The sequence below is a fragment of the Sciurus carolinensis genome, chromosome 8 (genome assembly GCF_902686445.1).
Source record: "Sciurus carolinensis chromosome 8, mSciCar1.2, whole genome shotgun sequence".
Taxonomy (NCBI): domain Eukaryota; kingdom Metazoa; phylum Chordata; class Mammalia; order Rodentia; family Sciuridae; genus Sciurus; species Sciurus carolinensis.
The window spans coordinates 119,449,849-119,469,264 of record NC_062220.1 but is presented as its reverse complement, the minus strand read 5'-3'; the positions used below and the strand labels follow the sequence as shown (position 1 = coordinate 119,469,264).

The 19,416-nt window shown below is 41.9% G+C and overlaps 3 protein-coding genes and 2 pseudogenes across 11 annotated transcripts in view; 2 read left to right on the top strand and 3 right to left on the bottom strand.

Moving 5' to 3' along the window:
• Positions 1-19,416, bottom strand: part of LOC124991706 (immunoglobulin lambda-1 light chain-like) — a 1,192,366-nt gene that overhangs the window by 10,401 nt on the left and 1,162,549 nt on the right. The gene's annotated exons all lie outside the window — the stretch shown is intronic.
• LOC124991707 (immunoglobulin lambda-1 light chain-like) overlaps positions 1-19,416 on the bottom strand; it is a 1,154,667-nt gene that overhangs the window by 14,860 nt on the left and 1,120,391 nt on the right. The window lies entirely within an intron of this gene.
• Positions 1-19,416, bottom strand: part of LOC124991709 (immunoglobulin lambda-1 light chain-like) — a 981,515-nt gene that overhangs the window by 19,375 nt on the left and 942,724 nt on the right. The window lies entirely within an intron of this gene.
• On the top strand, positions 1,627-2,870 carry LOC124990520 (CDKN2A-interacting protein-like; annotated as a pseudogene).
• On the top strand, positions 12,081-13,214 carry LOC124990519 (beta-1,4-galactosyltransferase 6-like; annotated as a pseudogene).

Below are 19,416 nucleotides of genomic sequence, written 5' to 3'. Positions count from 1 at the left end.
ATCATTATTTATATGGATAAAAGGTCTATTCTGCCTCTCAGTTATGGAGGTTTTGGTCCATAACTCTATTGCTTTGGACCCATGGTAAGGAAGTCCATCATGTTGGGCAGTACATAACAGAGAAGATCTGCTCACCTCATGGCAGGTAAGGAAAAGAGAAAAAGAGGGGGGAACTGGAATTCCATTATCCCCTTGACGGGACATGCCCTCTATGACTGAAGACCATCCTCTAGCTCCAGCTCCTAAAAGTTTTGCCATCTCAACACTGCCATAGGGCCAAACTGCAATATCACTTACACCTCCGCTTGCACTGCTGCTCAACTTCCTGCTTTAAGACTCAAACTCCGTACAATTGTACAACTTTCCTCATTCCTAATACTTGCATTGGAGCAATGTCCCCAGTGCAAATTTGCTGTTTCCGGAAACATGATTCGCCATCAGTTACTTCCTTTTTTTTCTTGGTGGAGCACAGGATGTAATAATATGCTCTTTATTTTTTGAAAGATGAATCAGAATGTTGAAAACAACTAGATCCTAATCATTTTTGCTAATATGAGGACAGGAATTTTCTTATCATTTATTTCTTATTCTATGAGTGCATATGTCTCACCAAATTTTCCTCCATACTTGCCATTTCAAGTAAATAGGAAGCATATGATCCAAGTATCATGATGTGGTAGAGCACTGGGGTGTTTTGCTGCAAAGACCTACTCCAACAAGTGCAATTAGACATAACCCTTAAACCAAAATCGTGTACTTCCTCTGGAATAAAATCTCAGGAAGAACAGTCCTAACATCTGGACAGCTGATGCCCCATCAACCTTTGGCTCCTGAAGGGGTTCAACCTTTCTGTAAAGAGACTTCCTCGCAAAACATGGCTCTCCACCCACAAGTGTGTGACCAACTCTTAGAGATGCCATGAGGAGATATCTGGGTGACCTACAATATGGGTTACCTGTCACACAGGCAGTATCCCTGAACAAGTTTGGATCAGGCACGTAGATCTCCAGCTACACAGGAAAATCCAGAGTTATAGAAGAGGAAATGCATCCAGCTGAATAAAGGAAATGAATGGGAAACCACTGGAGCACTTCCAAAATATGGACAACCTGTGTTTGTTGGTTGGTGGGGTGGTTCACGGATCTCCCACTTAGCAGTTTTTTCCTATCACCAGTGACCTCACTTCTCAAAAATCCTGGATTCAGGTGATCTTAAGACCTTAGCATGACTGTTAGAGCTCCACCTATGATGCTCATATTCAAGAGGAAATGTACAGCACACAATGAGTGGGTTTCTGTCATGCGGAAGACAAGAGTTTCCCTGAGAAGAATATCTATGAGTGTTTTAGTTAGCATTTTTACTGCTAAAACCAAACCACCTGACTAGCACAATTAAATTAAAGAAGGAGAAATTTTTCTGGGTGCTCACAGTTTTAGAGATGTCAGTCCATAGACAGCTGATTCCATTCCTTGGGAGAACATCATGGACAAAGAGTGTGGTGGAAGAAATCAGTTCAAGACAAGATAGGGGGAAGTAGGAGGTTCGTCTGCTGGGGTCTGTTCTCTGGAGGGTTTCAGGGTCTGCTGGTGTCCTCCACATCCTGCAGGCCTAACATGGAGTCCTAACATGGAGCACCTGAGCCTGAACCTGCTGGTGGCTGCCTGGGTGGAGGAGCTGAACTGCGAAGGGGAGACTGACAAACATTGGCATCACCCATGGGAGTTTTTGCTCCGCAACATCAGGGACCTGGCCCCTGCGGGTGGTGCTGCCTCTGAGAACACAGATGCAACTGTGGATGTCAAGAGCCAGACTGCAATCCAGAGGCAGCAACTTATCTCCTTTTCTGTGGCCTGGGCAAACCACATCTTCCCTGGCTGCAGGTACCCTTAAAAAGTTATGGATAAAATTCTTAGTATGGCTGAAGGCATCAAAGTGACAGATGTTCCAATCCATACAGAGACAAACTGGTTGCCAAGAAGGGGAAGAAGAGCAATCCAAAAAGTGAATCACAGAAGGAAAAAAACAACTGTGCAGTTGAGTGAGATCTTGCAAAAAATTTTGCCAAAACAGAACATACATCAGCTCAGACAGAAACAGTTCTGCATGTTCTGGGTCATCCACCAAATCAGAGAGTAGTGGAAACCACACTTGGCACTCTGGCATCTCCTGTCAGAATAGCTCTATTGGTGAGGAAGATCGATCTGTTTCCAGCCAAAGCAGCAACAGCACTTCCTATCAGGAAACAACATTAGGATCTGGAGAAACTTCTGAATCAGAAACTCCAGTGTGGTTCAGAATCATTAGTTTTTTCCTTGTAGAAATCGGGAGTGAATAGTCACATGACCCAATCCACTGATTCCAGACAACAAAGTAACTCACCTGAAAAGAGTGCTTTGGAATGTTCTTCATTCTCTGCTTCTCAGAGCAGCTCAGAGATTGAGTTACCCTTGCTGGGTTCCTCTGAAAACTCAGAAGTAGAGTTGCCATTATTGTCTTTTAAACCTAGTTCAGAGACACATCAAGAGGGTTAACTTCTAAAACTAGTTCAGGGGCAAGTGTTCCATTATGAGTTTCTAAAAACAGTTCCTCATCAGGCACATCATTACTAACTCCCAAGAGCAGCTCAACAAATACATCATGCTAACTTCCAAAAGCACTTCCTAGGTAACTGTGTCACTGTCAGCATCTGAGGGCAGCTCCCAAACCAGCAGATCTCTGGTTTCCAAAAGCACTTCCTTAGTAAGTGTGTCCCATCTAGCTTTATGAGTAGTTCTCAGAGTAGCACCTCACAGTTGCCTTCTAAAAGTACTTCATGGTTACCTTCTAAAAGTTCTGTCAAGTTTTGCATGGCCAAGGCAGAAGAGGACTGAGGCAAGAAAACAGTATGGGGTAGAGATGTCAGCCAGACTGAGACCAGCTGGTGAAGGAGCATCCCTTGGGTTGAGGGTGGGGTTAAGAGGTCTACTCCACTCCTGTCTGTGTCCTGAGGGCTGAGCACTGCTCTGGACAAAATAAAGCTCCTTCAGCAGCAGCCCAGAGTGCAGGCTGATTTATATAAAGTGCAACATATCCCAGTAAGAGGATAAGAGATCCCTGGGAGGAAGCCAGCCCAATGTGGGCCTCAGGAAGCAGCCTTGAGGACATATTTACAATGGTCTGGATGACCTTCTTCTTTGACCACCTCTGCTGCACAGGTGCTGCTCCAGGGCTCTCACCCACCCATTCATTCCCTGACTCTGGAACTAAACTGGCTCTGACTCTCAGCCCAGTAAGGTCTGCCTGTGGTGGGCAGGATGCTCTGGAACCTCCTGCAGGATGGGGGCTACATGAGCCTGAGGAGGTGCAACTGCCAGGAATCAGGGGTAGTTTTGCTCTTGTGTTCAAAGGTTCCATCCTCCACCCAAGCCCCCTGGCCACTGGTGCTGAGATTGATGGGAGGAGTGGGCAAAGAGAATCCATGGAGTTCATCCAAGACTGAGAGAGGGATCTCCTGGAACTGTTCATCATGTTCATGAATATAACTTCTTTTTTCCTTCTTGCAGACTCCCTGGCATCCTATGAAGTGACACAACTATCCTCAGTGTCAGTGGCCCACAACAGAAAGCTAGGATTTTCTGTGGGGGCAATAGCATTGGCATTGGTTATCTGGTGCACTGGTATCAGCAGAAGCCAGACAAGGCGCCTATAGTAGTCATCTCCATCATCTACAATTTTAGCCACAGCCCATCAGGTATCCCTGACTGAGATTTCCAGAGGGAAACACACACACACACACACACACACACACACACACACAAACACACACACACACACACATAGACACACACACACACACTCACACACTCGCACTCACACACAAACACACACACTTCTCTAGCTGTAGGGCTGAGACTTCCTTGGTCAGTGGGCCCAAACTGCAGTATTCATTCCCTCTTGGGTAGAAATGACTTGTGAATGCTATCCCAAGTGGATGCTGGGGTGGGATCTGGATTGAGTGAATGGGGCCCCCAGATTTTGGTCTGGGCTAGAGTAAAGTGTAGGAGTGTTGGAGCCTGGTCATCACTACTTCAGTTCCTTCTCTGCAGTATCCCCAGGCTTCTCCCTCCTGCTGCAGAGCCCTTTCACTCCTTCACAATCTCTATCACCTTCATGGTCTCCCCTCCCACTGCCCCCTTCACTGAGGCCTCCCTTTTGCACAGGCAGGCTCCTCCCAGTGCTCCATTCCAGGCCCAGAGACATGACCTGCAGCTTCTCTTCCCATGCAACTGCAGACCAGCTGTGATGGCACCCAAGCAAACAGCACCAGAGATTATCAAACTCTTTCAGAGTCAGGTAGGTGCCAGTAGTATGGCCTGAGCCCTTGGGGGATAATCTAATATGCTGAAGATCAGCCCAGGAGTAACTTCTAGCTGGTCCACATAACAAACACACCTCAGAGGAGGACCTCTGAGTTTGTTGTGGATGCCTCCTGTTTTATTCACCTCACTCCACCTGCCTGAATTTCCTATGTGAATAAAGGTCTTTTGTTACCCAATTGATATTTCCTGAATCCATCCTTATTATTCATGGTAACTCAACAATTGACTGCAAAATAAAGATTCAGACACCAAACTGAAAAAGGAGAAGTAAATAATACTCTTTTATTCATTCATTTATTCATTGCAATTCTTGTAAAGAGTCTAAATTTCACAAGAACTAAACCGAGAATTTAAAATGTAGCAATATTTGAAGAGAAAAATCTGGTTTATGATTAATTTGCTCATTATTATTCATGCAATAAATGGTTCCTCCCACAATTGCCATGGCCACAATGTGGTTATGCCCTCTGCAGTGTGCGTGTGGCCCTACAGTAGGTACTGGATGGCTACCTTACAACCATGTACAGCAGCATCTACCGCAGTACAGGCTACTGACCCCAGAGGCTCATCCTTCCCAGGTGGATGACAGAAGACAAGGAGCCCTGTCCAGCTGTGGGCTCAGAACACAGAGCTCTGAGGTGTCTCCACAATGACCTGAATGGCTCTCCTGCTCCTGTCTTCACTGACCACTGAGGTTCTGTACCCATTGCCAATAACCCCAGGACTGACCTTGACCCTGAGCTTAGCCCTGGGCATGTTGCAGGGGCAAATTCCTAAGAATGAGCCCTACAGTATCCTCAAACTTTAGCCCCTAGGATCTCCTAACACAGAGTTGCCCCAGATAGAAGTGACCTTGAGATATACATTACTAACCTGCTTAGGAAAGGGGATCAGACAACGGTTAAGCCAGGCCAGCCCTGAGAAGCCCAGAAGCCCAGCAGACTTGCCACTCCTCACAAGTTCTCCAGTTCTAACTGGGCACAGCCCCCAGAAATTACCACCTGCAGGCCAAGGTGGGCTCCTGGTGATAAACAGGCCATGGTTGGTGGAACAGCAGTGAACAGTGTGGTACACAAGCAAGCCCTGTGACCCAGCCTGGCCCTCAAGATAACCCATCTCCTATCCATCCTTGTCATGCACTGACACAAAGAGCCCAAGACCAGAACTCAGCAGAGCTTGGTTCGTTTTTGACCTTGACAGCAACTGAGGTTTTCTGGGTTTGAGTGTTACCTGATATGAAATGGGGACACTTGTGCTTACCTTAAGAAACTTGTTTTTCATATATCAATGGCATAAAGTTATGACTTAGTCTTACTAAAGATGAATTTAGTGGAATCTCAGAAAGAAGCACAAGGTCCTGGGATCTCTCTGTGGGAATCCAAATGAAAGAGCTCATCCAAAAGTGTGCTTTTTCCATGGTGGGAACAGGCATTGCTAGATCTGAATAAGGAGCGAATCTGGGCTTATTGAAAAGGCACCCAAGGCTAAAGTGGAAATGCATGACCATGAATTGAGGTATAGAATGAAATTAAAATGTTAGTTATGTAGGTGATGATAATGATTATGATGATGACAATGATGACCATGATTTAAGAGCCAAAAAGAACTTTAGTACAGAAACACCCTGTGCTCCCCCAGCCCAGCAACTATTCTCATTGTCAAGGAGGGTAGCACTAGACCTGGCAGTAAATATGCAGGAGTCTGGCTCCATAGATATAGTATGTTTCATGTTTCTCTGCTCTTGTTTTTACAGAAGAATTCAAGACATCTTTCCTTTCTTTTCAAAAAGCAAACAGAGCACCACAGTGGGAATATTACCCTGGACTGGGTGACAGGAACTCCACCTGCCTCACGTGCTGGTGTACCTCAGATGCCACCTCTCTGTTGTTTTCATCAAGGATGGGTGGGGGCAGCTGTTCTAGAGTGAGGGTGGACTCCTTGTCAATAGGATTACAGGTGATAGTACTTTAGGTTCACCTGTGAGAGGGATGCTTAATCTCTGAATCTCCTCCACTAGCAGCAGGTGGCAAAACTGCAGCAAGGAGCAGACAGAAGGGAGGCAGGATCTTCCCTGGGGGATCCCAAGATTGAGGCCAGTCTCTGGATCAACAGGTAGCCATGGAACAGTATTTGGAATGGAAGTCAGGGCAATCCATTGTATGCATGGTCTGTAGTGGCCAATTTATGATGGTCAGACTCACACATTGTCAGTGACATAGGGCTGAGGGCATGGGTACAAACCAGGATTCATGAGAAGCCTATCTAGGAAATGTGCTGGAAGACTCTGGTCCAAGGTGTCAGCCTGGGCAGATCCTGAAGGGCTGTGGGTCACTGGGGAGACCATAAAACATTCCAGGTGCTCCAGAAGGGAGCTCAAAGTGACAGAGCAGGGAACCCACGGCCTGTGTCCTTCACCCAGGATGGCTACCTGGGCCTCCTGCCTATTCTCAAGGTACATCCTCACTATCCAGCAGTTGTACAGTGCTGATTCCTTTTTCTTGGGCACATTTGTACACTGTCTGCTACCTCTCTCACTCTTCCAGAAAGATCTGTCCTCAGGGCTACAGTTCCTATGCTCAGGTGCAATGTCAGATGGTGAAGTGGGCACTTCGAACCTTGGCCCTGAATCAACAGCCTCATTTAGGAATCTCTATATAATGTCATGGACTCTCATCTGGTCAGGTCAGTTCTCTGACCTTTGTGTTCTAGATTGTTCAGTGACAGTATCCTCCTGGATAGAGGGAATCCTGACCAACCACCCTCTACACTTTACTTCTACACAACTTAACACTGAGGAAATTCAGAGATCATGCAGACTGAAGCGTTTTCCTCAGGCAGGTCTGGTTTCTGGCACATTAATTGTATTATCTAAACCCCTGAGGCAATAATAAAACATTCCAGTGGCAGTTGCCAGTCTATTGTGGGAAGGAGGCAGTTGTAGAAGAGAACAATCACCACTCATAAAGTGAAATAAGAAGATGTGGTGAAACCACAGAAGCACCTGACTGTTTATCAAACAAAGTGTCATATGTTGGGCTGGGGAGATAGCTCAGTCAGTAGAGTGCTTGCCTTGCAAGCACAAGACCCTGGGTTCAACCCCCAGCACCGCAAAAAAAAAAAAAAAAAAAAAAAAAAGTGTCATATGTTGACTGATTTCACAAAAGTAACTAATGAAATGCTGTCATATTATAAAGAAGTGACAATAGTGGGACAGAAGTGTATCCGAGTGACCAGAGAGTTGGAGGAGGAGGTGAAGTAAGATCCATGGACCACTTTCCATTGGGTCAGGCATGATTAGTGTTCTCAGGAGAGCCCAGCTCAGAACATGACCAGGCTCTTGGAAATTCCACAGCCCTGCTGAGCTTAGCTCAGGACATACCACAACCCAGGAGTGATGGGACAATGATCATGTGTAAATCTCTGAAAGGGAACTGGGATCAGGGCCTTGGAGACTATGTGTATTTTCTGTCCAGAGAAGCAGCTAGAGGAAGTTGGAACTCCATCTCTTCTTCTCAAACTCTCCTACATCCACAGCTGGTAAGAATGTTCCCCAGAAGAACCCAATGAAGAGGTTCAGGAGAGGAATAAATCTTTTAATCTCCAAACACTCAGAATCAAAAGGCCTGAGAGGAAAATAGAGGCTTAGGGAACCCAACTGTGCTGTGGACTCAGGATACAGAGCTTGGGGGCATCTCCACCTTGACTTCCACAACCACCTGATCTAAAGAAGAACTTGCCAATGAATATGCTGTGTACTATACCATCAGAAGTCAAATCATTCCCCCGTGCTGGTCATCTATGATAATGACTCCAGGCCTCAATAATTCCTAACCAATTCTTTGTCTCCAACTCAGGGAAAATGGCCATCTAATCTTCCATCTTGCCAGGCTCCAAAGAGGGTATACCAGAGCGGACTTAGTACTAGAAGGATCAGGCTGTCCTGGTGATTTCTGGGTCAGAGTATAAGAGTGGAAAAAGGACCTGAAGTGAAGGATAGTTAGATACACTCATCTGTTTATTCTCAAAATAGCTGTTTAATCTGTCCTATGGAGTGATTTGACACCAGAGATCAAACTTCCATAGTGGACATGCTGGGATATGCATAGACCCTTTCTTCAAGGTAGACCCTGCATCCACAGCAGCTGCCAATCAGATAGGTTTGAGAGATGCAGTCTCCATAATAAATGTGAGAGGCCTGTCCTATAGGAATAGTCATACCTTTGGGCATGGAGAGGTTCTATGTCTTCTTGCTTTCTGATTCATGGACTGACCACTGTTTCTCATCATGTTTGAAAATGTCAAACAGAGAATACAAGACCTGTCCAAACGACATACTCATTATCTGATCCTCACAGTGTTCCTCTATCTGTAATTGCATGTGGCCTCAAGAGCAAGAAAACATCAGGCATATTCTAGATCAGTCACTTTCTGCAGACAATCTAACTGATGAGAAAGATGTGTTTTGGCAAGGGTGATTTGTTCCCCTACAAGTGTGTTTCTTCTACATTCATAGTCTCCTAACAATACAAAAATGCAAGAGTCAGATTTCTCAGTAAGAAATCTCATGCTAAACTTCACGGGCATATGGATATGACAACTTGGTGGGCCACAGTAAAATTCTGACCATAATCACCCAGTGCTAGCTTTGGATCCTGCAATGGTAAGACAAAGTCTTCCTTCCTTAGGCTGCCCTTAAACTTCAGACAGGAGCCACATTTGGGGGATTCCAGGTTCACCTGAACTACTGACAGACTATAAATTTGAGATTATTCCTCAGGTTCAAAAATTTACTAAAAATCACCCACAGAGTTCAGAAAAACCCTATGCATACCAAGATGATTGTAAAGAATACACATAGTGTGAGGTCTAGAATGGAAGATGGAGGTCCCATAGAACTTTAGAACTTACATGCTTCTCCCTGTGAGCATATAGTATATCACCCTCCCAGCATACCAGTGTGTTCAACCAACACTCAAGGGGTTCCAAAGTCAGTTCTAGGGTCAAAGAATTCACATGCTATTGAATACCATGGCTTTTTGCATTCCCTTCCAGCATTATCAGGTACAAAACATTTCCATTATGCTGTGCAACTCTTCTGGGTATGTTTTCCCTATTATAGATTCCTATTAGAGTTCCTATTAGATAGCAGTTTCTCTGTTATCCTTCAAGATATTCATGATGATTCTACATACTTCAGATTTTAAGTCAATTTTAATTAATGCCCACTAGAAATGTAATAATTGTGTCTTAAGTGGAAATTCCTAACATAATTTCATAGTTATATTGGAAGGCCTCCAACTCCACTGAAACCAAAGAATGTTTGAGAACCTCAGAGAAAAGAACAGCGTGATCTCATATAATCTACTAGATTAGTCTGCTTTTATGGTTATAGCAAAACACCTGAGGCTAAGTTCTTATAGAGGGTTCTGAAAATTCAAGAGCGTGGCATTGATATCTGCTTCCCTGTGACAGAGTCCCTCCTGGTTGCTTCACAACATTATGGGTGACATCTTTGGGGCTGCCCATGCAAGAAGGAGAGATCACATGGTGAGATGAAGCCAGAGGGACTCAGAGGACTGGTTTGCTATTTTCATAACACATCTGGTTAGTTAGAGGAAACTAACCAGGTAATATATAATATAATATATAATATGATAAGTGGGATATAATCTTAAAATTCCCTCGCCCTGAAAAATCTCTCACATATTATATAATTCTTAGTATATATTTTTATTATGAATCTAAAATAAATTAAAACATTTTCTATCTACAAATGTCTGGAGATTCATAAACATGGGAAATGGGTTGGCATTTCAAACCAGAAATGGAATCTCTTTTGAGTTTCAAAATGGCAGCTATGTCTCCCTTTCATGTAATTATTTGGGGGGTAGATAATTTTTGCTGATTTAAGTATTTTAATAAACAGAGAATGTTAATATGAGGGTCTGGGATTCAGTTTTTGAAGTAACACATACATTCTTCAACAACACACTTGTAAAATATACTTATTTAGAGAACAGAAGCACCCCCATAGTGTGACATGTGCTTGCTCTGGAAATTTCAAAATGGATGGTCACCATGGTAATGTGGGATGCACATTTTACCTTGCATTTCAACTGTCCCTCAGTGAACTGAGGTTCAAATTGGAAATCAGTGGTGTGGTTTTCAGGTTGTCACCTAAGGTAGTCATGGGAAATCTGAAATGCTGCAGTGAAGGTATGCTCACATTGATATTTCAAAGGCTGGTTCTTCAAAGGGATCAGTTAACTTTTACTGAACATATTTTCCTCTTAATTTTTTCATCTCCCACACTCAATCTTCTTTGCTGAGTTTTAAGTATTTTGTGATTTTGTTTTATCACTCAATTTATATAAGTGATTGTTCTATCCAACTGGTTACCTTAAATATTGTCCTAAGTTTAGGAAAATGGATCTTTCCTAATGCCAATATCATGTGTACTCTTTGAGTAACTATATAAAAAGGGGGAGGACATTCACCTTGTTTTCATGAGATCAAAAAATAAAGAGAGAAAGAGAATATGGATGCTAAGTAAGGTAATCCCATGAAAGCCAAACTCTTCTGAATGTATGTGAACATGAAAAAGTAATGTTAGAGAAGTCTAAATCAAGACATTTGTAGAAGGGAAAAAGGGTGAGATTTAAGGGAAAGTTTCCAAGTGGTTGATGACTACAAGATCCCTGGTGTTTGGGGGTTACTGGGAAGAAAGCAAAAAGGGCAGTGCTGTGAGGTAAGAGGAGTGGACATCTGATAATGGAGGAAATGAGGGCCTGGTGGACTTTCAGGAGGATCCATTGATGAGGTTCACAGGTGGGTGAATCTAAGGCAGATAAGTCTCTGGCACCTGGCCCTGAAAGATCTAGAAGCGAGAAGGAAGGACAGGAGCAGGATTATGCCTGATTAGAGCTGGTACATCTGCAGCAACACCGTTTTCAGCCAGAACTTTGTCCAGCTGCTCAGATGATGGCTCAGAATATAAGTCTGCAAACGTGGAGGGGGGTGTTCAGAAAATATTAGTTTACAGAAATGGGGGTGGGTCAACTTCTATACAGATCCACCAGAGCACCATCCAGGGTATCTGTTTTCCCCGATAATTCACACTAACAGCTCATCCAGGGCTGGACAGCAGAAGGAAACAACTCTTGGCACAGCCATCAAGTGGCAGTTGGTTTAGAATGGCCTGAGTTCTGAAACACTTTGCTAGGCACACACAGTTCTGCCATCTGGGTGGTCAGCTGCTCATCAGGAAGGTGCACGGTGAGGCAGTTGCAGTGAGAAGAACCTGGGGAGGATGGCGTGCTGCAGTGAACTTCCCCTAACCACACGGTGCCTGGGCTGGCTGCCTGCGTCTCCCCCACATTCAGCCCCTCCCCTGGCAGTGCCTGGCAGAGAGAATGGAATTCCTCGCCCTTCCGTGGCCTCTTCAGGTCCTCTGGTCCCTGGGACCCAGTCTGTACTCTCCTCTCCTCCCTCCCTCCTTCCACTAGTCCTCCAGGGCCTCTCCTCCCTGGCTCTCAGGCCTCCCATTCATTCCATGTTCTTTATCCCCTTTTCCCTTCCCTCTAGGGCCTGCTTCCCAAGGCTGCTCATTGGGGCACCTCTGCTTCCTGGGGTTCTTAGCACATTCATGGAAGTTTAGGGCCTGGACAGTGGTGCTGAATCTGGTCTGAGAGCACAGCCGAGCTGCTGGCTGGGAAGAGGAAGATGGCTGTGCTCAGGTGGATGATGCAGGCCTCCAAACGTTCCAGCCTAGCCTTCATCTTCTCCTTCTCCTGGCCTTGTCTCTCCATCATCTGTCTGGCTTCAGGCATCACAAACACATACCTCTGTATTATACAAGCTCCAGAGATAATGTTGAAAGACAATGTGAAGACTATAGGACATGATCAGGCTGTACACAAATAAAGCACCACCCTCAATGGCACGAATTATTCTAAAGGTAATAATTCAAGTGATGATCTTGTTCAAACAACAATTTATTTCCCAGAAAACTTCACGTATTCACCATTCCTTCCCTGCCAGGAAATCTGTCTTATTTGTGGGAATTCCTCAGTGTCCATGTAAGGGAATTCAGTTTTGATGAAGTTCATCAGCTCTTCTCTAAGGATTTAGATGTTGAGCAAGGAGGTCACCAGAAGCCAAAAACTGTAAACCCAGATGGAACACGGCAGTTCTCATTCCTTTCTGAAACTGCCGTGAACATATTCCCATTTTTTCTTACACCTGATTCCAATGCTTCAGAAACAGAGGCAAAAACTTGCCTTTTATGTCATTGAACAGACTGGCACACAATCTTTTAATCCTGCAATGCTCTTCAAGTGGGTTCAAGGAGGCCATGAAGGAAAACATCTGGGACTGCATGGTCTTCCATGATGTGGATCATCGACCTGAAATTGACCAAAACTATTATGGATGTGGAGAAATGCCCCATCCTATTACAGCAAAGCTGGATAGATGCATGTATATTCTGCCACATGAAGAGTTTTTTTTGGTGGTGTGAGTGGCTTGACAGTGGAAACAGTTGAGAAACATCCATTCTTTTCCTAATGCCTTCTGAGGATGGGGAAGAGAAGGTGATGACCTTTGGAACAGAGTTCACTATGCAGGATGTAATTAGTAAGGCCAGAGGGAGACCTAGGAAAATACAAGTCCATTTCTCATCATCATCAAGGGAAGTCCAATTTTTAGGCAGTATAAATCACTATGATAGTCTAAGGAGCATCAGTCCATGATAGGTTGAACAATTTATTATACACACCAAAAATACTGGTTGATAAGTTGTATATAAATATATCTGAGAACCTCATGTCAGAGTTAGCCCCAGTGCAAGACTGTTAAAAGAAGTAGCTCTCCTGGCAGAGTAGAACACAGTGCTGGATCATAAACTTGGAGTGCAGTGTTAGTGGCGGTCAGTGACTGGATGTCTCAGTGCCCTCATCTCTGAGAAGAGCCAGCGGTCCTCAAGGTTGACACTGTGGGATTAGACACATTCATCCTTCTTAAGCCCCTCTCTGCTTCCCTACACACCCCATGGCCAGCAAACAAACAACAGAGCCCTCACTTGAGACTGGAAGTTGAGAGAGTTCCCCAAAAAGAGACGTCTATAGTTTAATTTAAGAAAACTCTCTTATTTCCATTTAAACGTGCTTTGTACATATGTAATGTTAATTAATGTGTTCAAATTATTGAGAAATAACATGTTACAGTTTTGCATGTAATTGGTTATGCTTTCATTGGATTTTTATGGACATTTTTATTTGCATGGGAAAAAAAACGCTGTAAATTTATGTCACTAAACAAACATTAAACCTTGTGTGAAATGAAGGAACTGTCAATAATTGACAATAAATTAATACAGCAAACTGTTACACTAGTTTTCAGCTTTTGATCCCCAGCCTCTTGTATGGAAGAAGTCACAGCTTTTGTAGAGCTTTAAAGGGAAAGAAGAGGGACTTAAACAACCTTTCTTCCTTCCAGAATTACCTGTTTTATTTCCTTGAAATCTCATCAGATTTTGCCAAATCACAACCATATTGTTTATGTATAGTGCATGAGTATTACTGAGAAAAACTGAAAAGTTGTGATCTGACATGCCGTAAAGGACCTCTTTATGTTGAATGTTTTTCATATACCCTGGTGTGTCAGGGATTCTGTGCTTCAAAAAATGTTTCTAAGGTTGTTTATACACTGTTTATTGTTAACATGCTAGTGAATAGGAGTTTTATTACTTCTAGTTCAGAAGAGCCAATAAAACCAATATCTTTGTTTTTAAAAAAATGGTTTTCCTTTTATAGAAGGACCTATTGAAAATCCAGTAGTACTTATACAAATGAACTGTAGTATTGGATATTAAATATTCTATTTTATGCAGATAAATGCTTAGTAGATAAAAAGAAATTTTTTTTCCTTTTTTTATTGTAAACAAAGGGGATACATGTTGTTTCTCTGTTTGTACATGGAGCAAAGGCATACCATTTGTGTAATCATAAATTTACATAGGGTAATGTTGGTTGATTCATTCTGCCATTTTTTCCTCCCCCCACCCATCCCACCCCTCTTTTCCCTCTAAACAGTCCTTCCTTCCTCCATTCTTGCCCCCTCCCTAACCCTAACCCTAAACTGAACCCTAACCCTAACACTAACACTAACTCCTCCCACCCCCCATTATGTGTCATCATTTGCTTATCAGCGAGATCATTTGTCCTTTGGTTTTTTGAGATTGGCTTATCTCACTTAGCATGATATTCTCCAATTTCATCCATTTGCCTGCAAATGCCATAATTTTATCATTCTTTATGGCTGAGTAATATTCTATTATATATATATGCCACAGTTTCTTTAACCATTCATCAATTGAAGGACATCTAGGTTGGTTCCACAATCTGGCTATAGTGAATTGAGAAGCTATGAATATTGGTGTGGCTGTATCTCTGTAGTATGCTGATTTTAAGTCCTTTGGGTATAGGCCAAGGAGTGGGATAGCTGGGTCAAATGGTGGTTCCATTCCAAGCTTTCTGAGGAATCTCCACACTGCTTTCCAGAGTGGCTGCACTAATTTGCAACACCACCAGCAACGTATGAGTGTACCTTTTTCCCCACATCCTCACCAACACCTATTGTTACTTGTGTTCTTGATAATCGCCATTCTAATTGGGGTGAGATGGAATCTTAGGGTAGTTTTGATTTGCATTTCTCTTATTACTAGAGATGTTGAACATTTTTTCATATATCTGTTGATTGCTTGTACATCTTCTGTGAAGTGTCTGTTCATTTCCTTAGCCCATTTGTTGATTGGATTATTTGTATTCTCGGTGTAGAGTTTTTTATATATTCTGGAAATTAGTGCTGTATCTGAAGTATGATTGGCAAAGATTTTCTCCCACTCTGTAGGCTCTCTCTTCACATTATTGATAGTTTCCTTTGCTGAGAGAAAGCTTTTTAGTTTGAATCTATCCCAGTTGTTGATTCTTGCATTTATTTCTTGTGCTATGGGAGTCCTGTTAAGTAAGTCTTATCCTAAGCCAACATGTTGAAGATTTGGACCTACTTTTTCTTCTATAAGATGTAGGGTCTCTGGTCTGATTCTGAGATCTTTCCATCTTCTATGGTTTTCTTTAATTTCTTTCTTAAGTGTTCTGTAGTTCTCATTGTAGAGGTCTTACACCTCTTTTGTGAGATTGATTCCCAAGTATTTTATTTTTTTCGAGGCTATTGTGAATGAGGTAGTTTTCCTAACTTCTCTTTCTGAGGATTCATCACTTATGTATAAAAATGCATTGGATTTATGAGCATTGATCTTATAACCTGCTACTTTACTGAATTCACTTATGAGTTCTAAAAGTTTTCTGGTGGAATTTCTGGGTTCCTCTAAATATATAATTATGTCATCAGCAAATAGGGATAGTTTATGTTCTTCTTTTCCTATTCATATCCCTTTAATTTCTTTGGTTTGTCTAATTGCTCTGGCTAGAGTCTCAAGGACGATGTTGAATAGAAGTGGTGAAAGAGGGCATCCCTGCCTTGTTCCAGTTTTTTGGGGGAATACTTTCAGTTTTTTACCATTTAGAATGATATTTGCCATGGGCTTAGCATAGATGGCCTTTACAATGTTAAGGAATGTTCCCACTATCCCTATTTTTTCTAGTGTTTTGAGCATGAAGGGGTGCTGTATTTTATCGAATGCTTTTTCTTCATCTATCGAAATAATCATGTGATTCTTAACTTTAAGTGAATGACATTTATTGATTTCCAGATGTTGAACCAACCTTGCATCCCTGGGATAAAACCCACTTGATCGTGGTGCACTATCTTTTTAATATATTTTTGTATGCGATTTGCTAAAATTTTGTTGAGAATTTTTGTGTTGATGTTCATTAAGGATATTGGTCTGAAATTTTCTTTCCTTGATGTGTCTCTGTCTGATTTAGGTATCAGGGTGATATTGGCTTCATAGAATGAGTTTGGGAGGGTTCCCTCCTCTTCTATTTCATGAAATACTTTGAGGAGTATTGGAATGATCTCTTCTTTAAAGGTTTTGGAGAACTTGGCTGAGAACCCATCTGGTCCCAGACTTTTCTTTGTTGGTAGGCTTTTGATGACCTCTTCTATTTCATTGCTTGAAATTGATTTATTTAAGTTGTGTATGTCATCATGGTTCAGTTTAGGTAATTCATAGGTCTCTAGAAACCTGTTGATGTCTTTGAGGTTTTCTGTTTTGTTGGAATATAGATTTTCAAAATAACTTCTAATTATGTTTTGTATTTCACTCGTGTCTGTTGTGATATTTCCTTGTTCATTCTGAATTTTAGTAATTTGAGTTTTCTCCCTCTTTCTCTTTGTTAGTGTGGCTAAGGGTTTATCAATTTTGTTTATTTTTTCAAAGAACCAACTATTTATTTTATTAATTTTTCTGATTGTTTCTTTTGTTTCAATTTCATTGATTTCGACTCTGATTTTAACTATTTCCTGTCTTCTACTACTTTTGGTGTTGGTCTGTTCTTCTTTTTCTAGGGCTTTGAGCTGTAGTGTTAAGTCGTTTATTTGTTGATTTCCACTTCTTTTGTTGAATGCGCCCCATGAAATAAATCTTCCTCTAAGTACTGCTTTCATAGTGTCCCAGGGATTTTGATATGATGTGTCTTTGTTCTTGTTTACTTCTAAGAATTTTTTTATTTCCCTCCTGATGTCTTCTGTTATCCATTCATCATATAATAGTGTATTATTTAATCTCCAGGTATTTAATCTCCAGGTATTGGAGAAGTTTCTGTTTTTTATTCTGTCATTTATTTCTAATTTCAATCCATTATGATCCGATAGAGTACAAGGTAGTATCTCTATCTTCTTGTATTTGCTAACAGTAGCTGTGTGGCATAAAATATTGTCTATTTTAGAGAAGGATCCATGTGCTGCTGAGAAGAAAGTGTATTCCTTCTTTGTTGGATGGTATATTCTATATATGTTGGTTAAGTCTAAATTGTTGATTGCGTTATTGAGATCTATGGTTTCTTTATTTAATTTTTGTTTGGAAGATTTATCCAGTGGTGAGAGAGGTGTGTTAAAATCGCCTAGTATTATTGTTGTGGTCTATTTGATTTCTGGAATTGAGAAGGATTTGTTTGATGTACATGGATGAGCCAGTGTTCGGGTCATAATTATGATTGTTATGTCTTGCTGATTTATGCTTCCCTTAAGCAGTATGTAATGTCCTTCTTTATCTCTTCTGACTAGTTTTGGCTTGAAGTCTACATTATCTGAAATGAGAATGGATACTCCAGCTTTTTTGCTGTGTCCTTGTGCATGGTATGTTTTTTTCCCATCCTTTCACCTTTAGTCTATGGGTATCTTTTTCTATGAGATGAGTCTCTTGCAAGCAGCATATTGTTGGATATTTCTTTTTAATCCAATCTGCCAGTCTATGTCTTTTGATTGATGACTTCAGACCATTAACATTCAGGGTTATTATTGTGATATGATTGTTTCCTCCTTTATTTGACAGTTCCTTTAGGATAATTCCTCCCTTTGCTGATATGCTTCTTTGTGTTTTATCTCTTCCTCATGGGATATTTTGCTGAGAATGTTCTGTAATGCTGGGTTTCTTTTTGCAAATTCTTTTAGCTTTTTTTTTTATCATGGAATGATTTTATTTCTTCATCAAATTTGAAGGTAAGTTTTGCTGGGTATGAGATTCTTGGTTGGCATCCGTTTTCTTTCAGAGCTTGAAAAATGTTGTTCCAGGCCCTTCTAGCTTTTAGGGTCTTGGTTGAAAAATCTGCTGATATCTGTATTGGTTTCCCCCTGAATGTAATTTGGTTCTTTTCTCTCACAGCCTTTAAAATTCTGTCTTTATTTTGTATGTTAGGTATTTTCATTATAATGTGCCTTGGTGTGGGTCTGTTGTAATTTTGTGTATTTGGAGTCCTATAAGCCTCTTGGACTTGATTTTCCATTTCATTCTTCAGATTTGGGAAATTTTCTGATATTATTTCTTCAAATAGATTGTTCATTCCTTTGATTTGTTTCTCTAAGCCTTCCTCAATCCCAATAATTCTCAAATTTGGCCTTTTCATGATATCCCATAGTTCTTGGAGATTCTGTTCATGATTTCTTACCATCTTCTCTGTTTGTTCGACTTTGTTTTCAAGGTTAAATATTTTGTCCTCAATATCTGAGGTTCTGTCTTCCAGGTGTTCTAGCCTATTCGTTGTGCTTTCTATGGAGTTCTTAATTTGATTTATTGTTTCCTTCATTTCAAGGATTTCTGTTTGTTTTTTTTCAATATCTCTAAGTTTTTATTGAAATGATCTTTTGCTTCCTGTATTTGCTTTTTTAACTGTTGATTGGTGCTATCATTTAATGCCTGCATTTGCTCTTTTATCTCATCATTCAATGCCTGCATTTGCTCTTTCATCTCATCGTTTGCTTCCCTGATCATTTTAATTATGTACATTCTGAACTCCCTTTCTGTCATTTCTTCTGCCATGCTGTCGTTGGATTTTATTGATGTAACATCTAGATTTGTTTGGGGCATTTTCTTCCCTTGTTTTCTCATATTGTTCAGGAATCAGTGGGTCATTAAGATATTGCAGATTTCCTCTATTGACTTCTAATGTCCCTGAAGATTGCTAGTATATCCCCTCTTATCCTTCAGTAGCCTGAAGTCTTGGAGGAAGTTGATAATGCAGTGCTCCACAAGGAAGCTGCCTCTCTAGGGTTGGTTACCCTCAGGTGGGGTATATTCCCTGATAGTGGGCAGAGGTGCCTCCACTTGTTGACCAATGGTCATCCAAAGGGGAACTAGGCTGCGGACTGAGGCTTGGCCTGTTTGAGCCTGTGTCTGTGGTTTTACCGTCCTTGTTGGAAAACCTCACCCGGCGGGGAAGACTCACCCAGTGGGGAGGTCTCGCTGGTCAGTTCCCCTCCTAGAGGTTCCCCTCAATCTACAACTACCACCTGGGCTGGGCTGTCTTCCTCTGCAATGTTCCCAGGGGCCCGGACCTACCTCCTGGGCCTGGGAGCCTCACCCTTCGCAGACGAGTCTCCT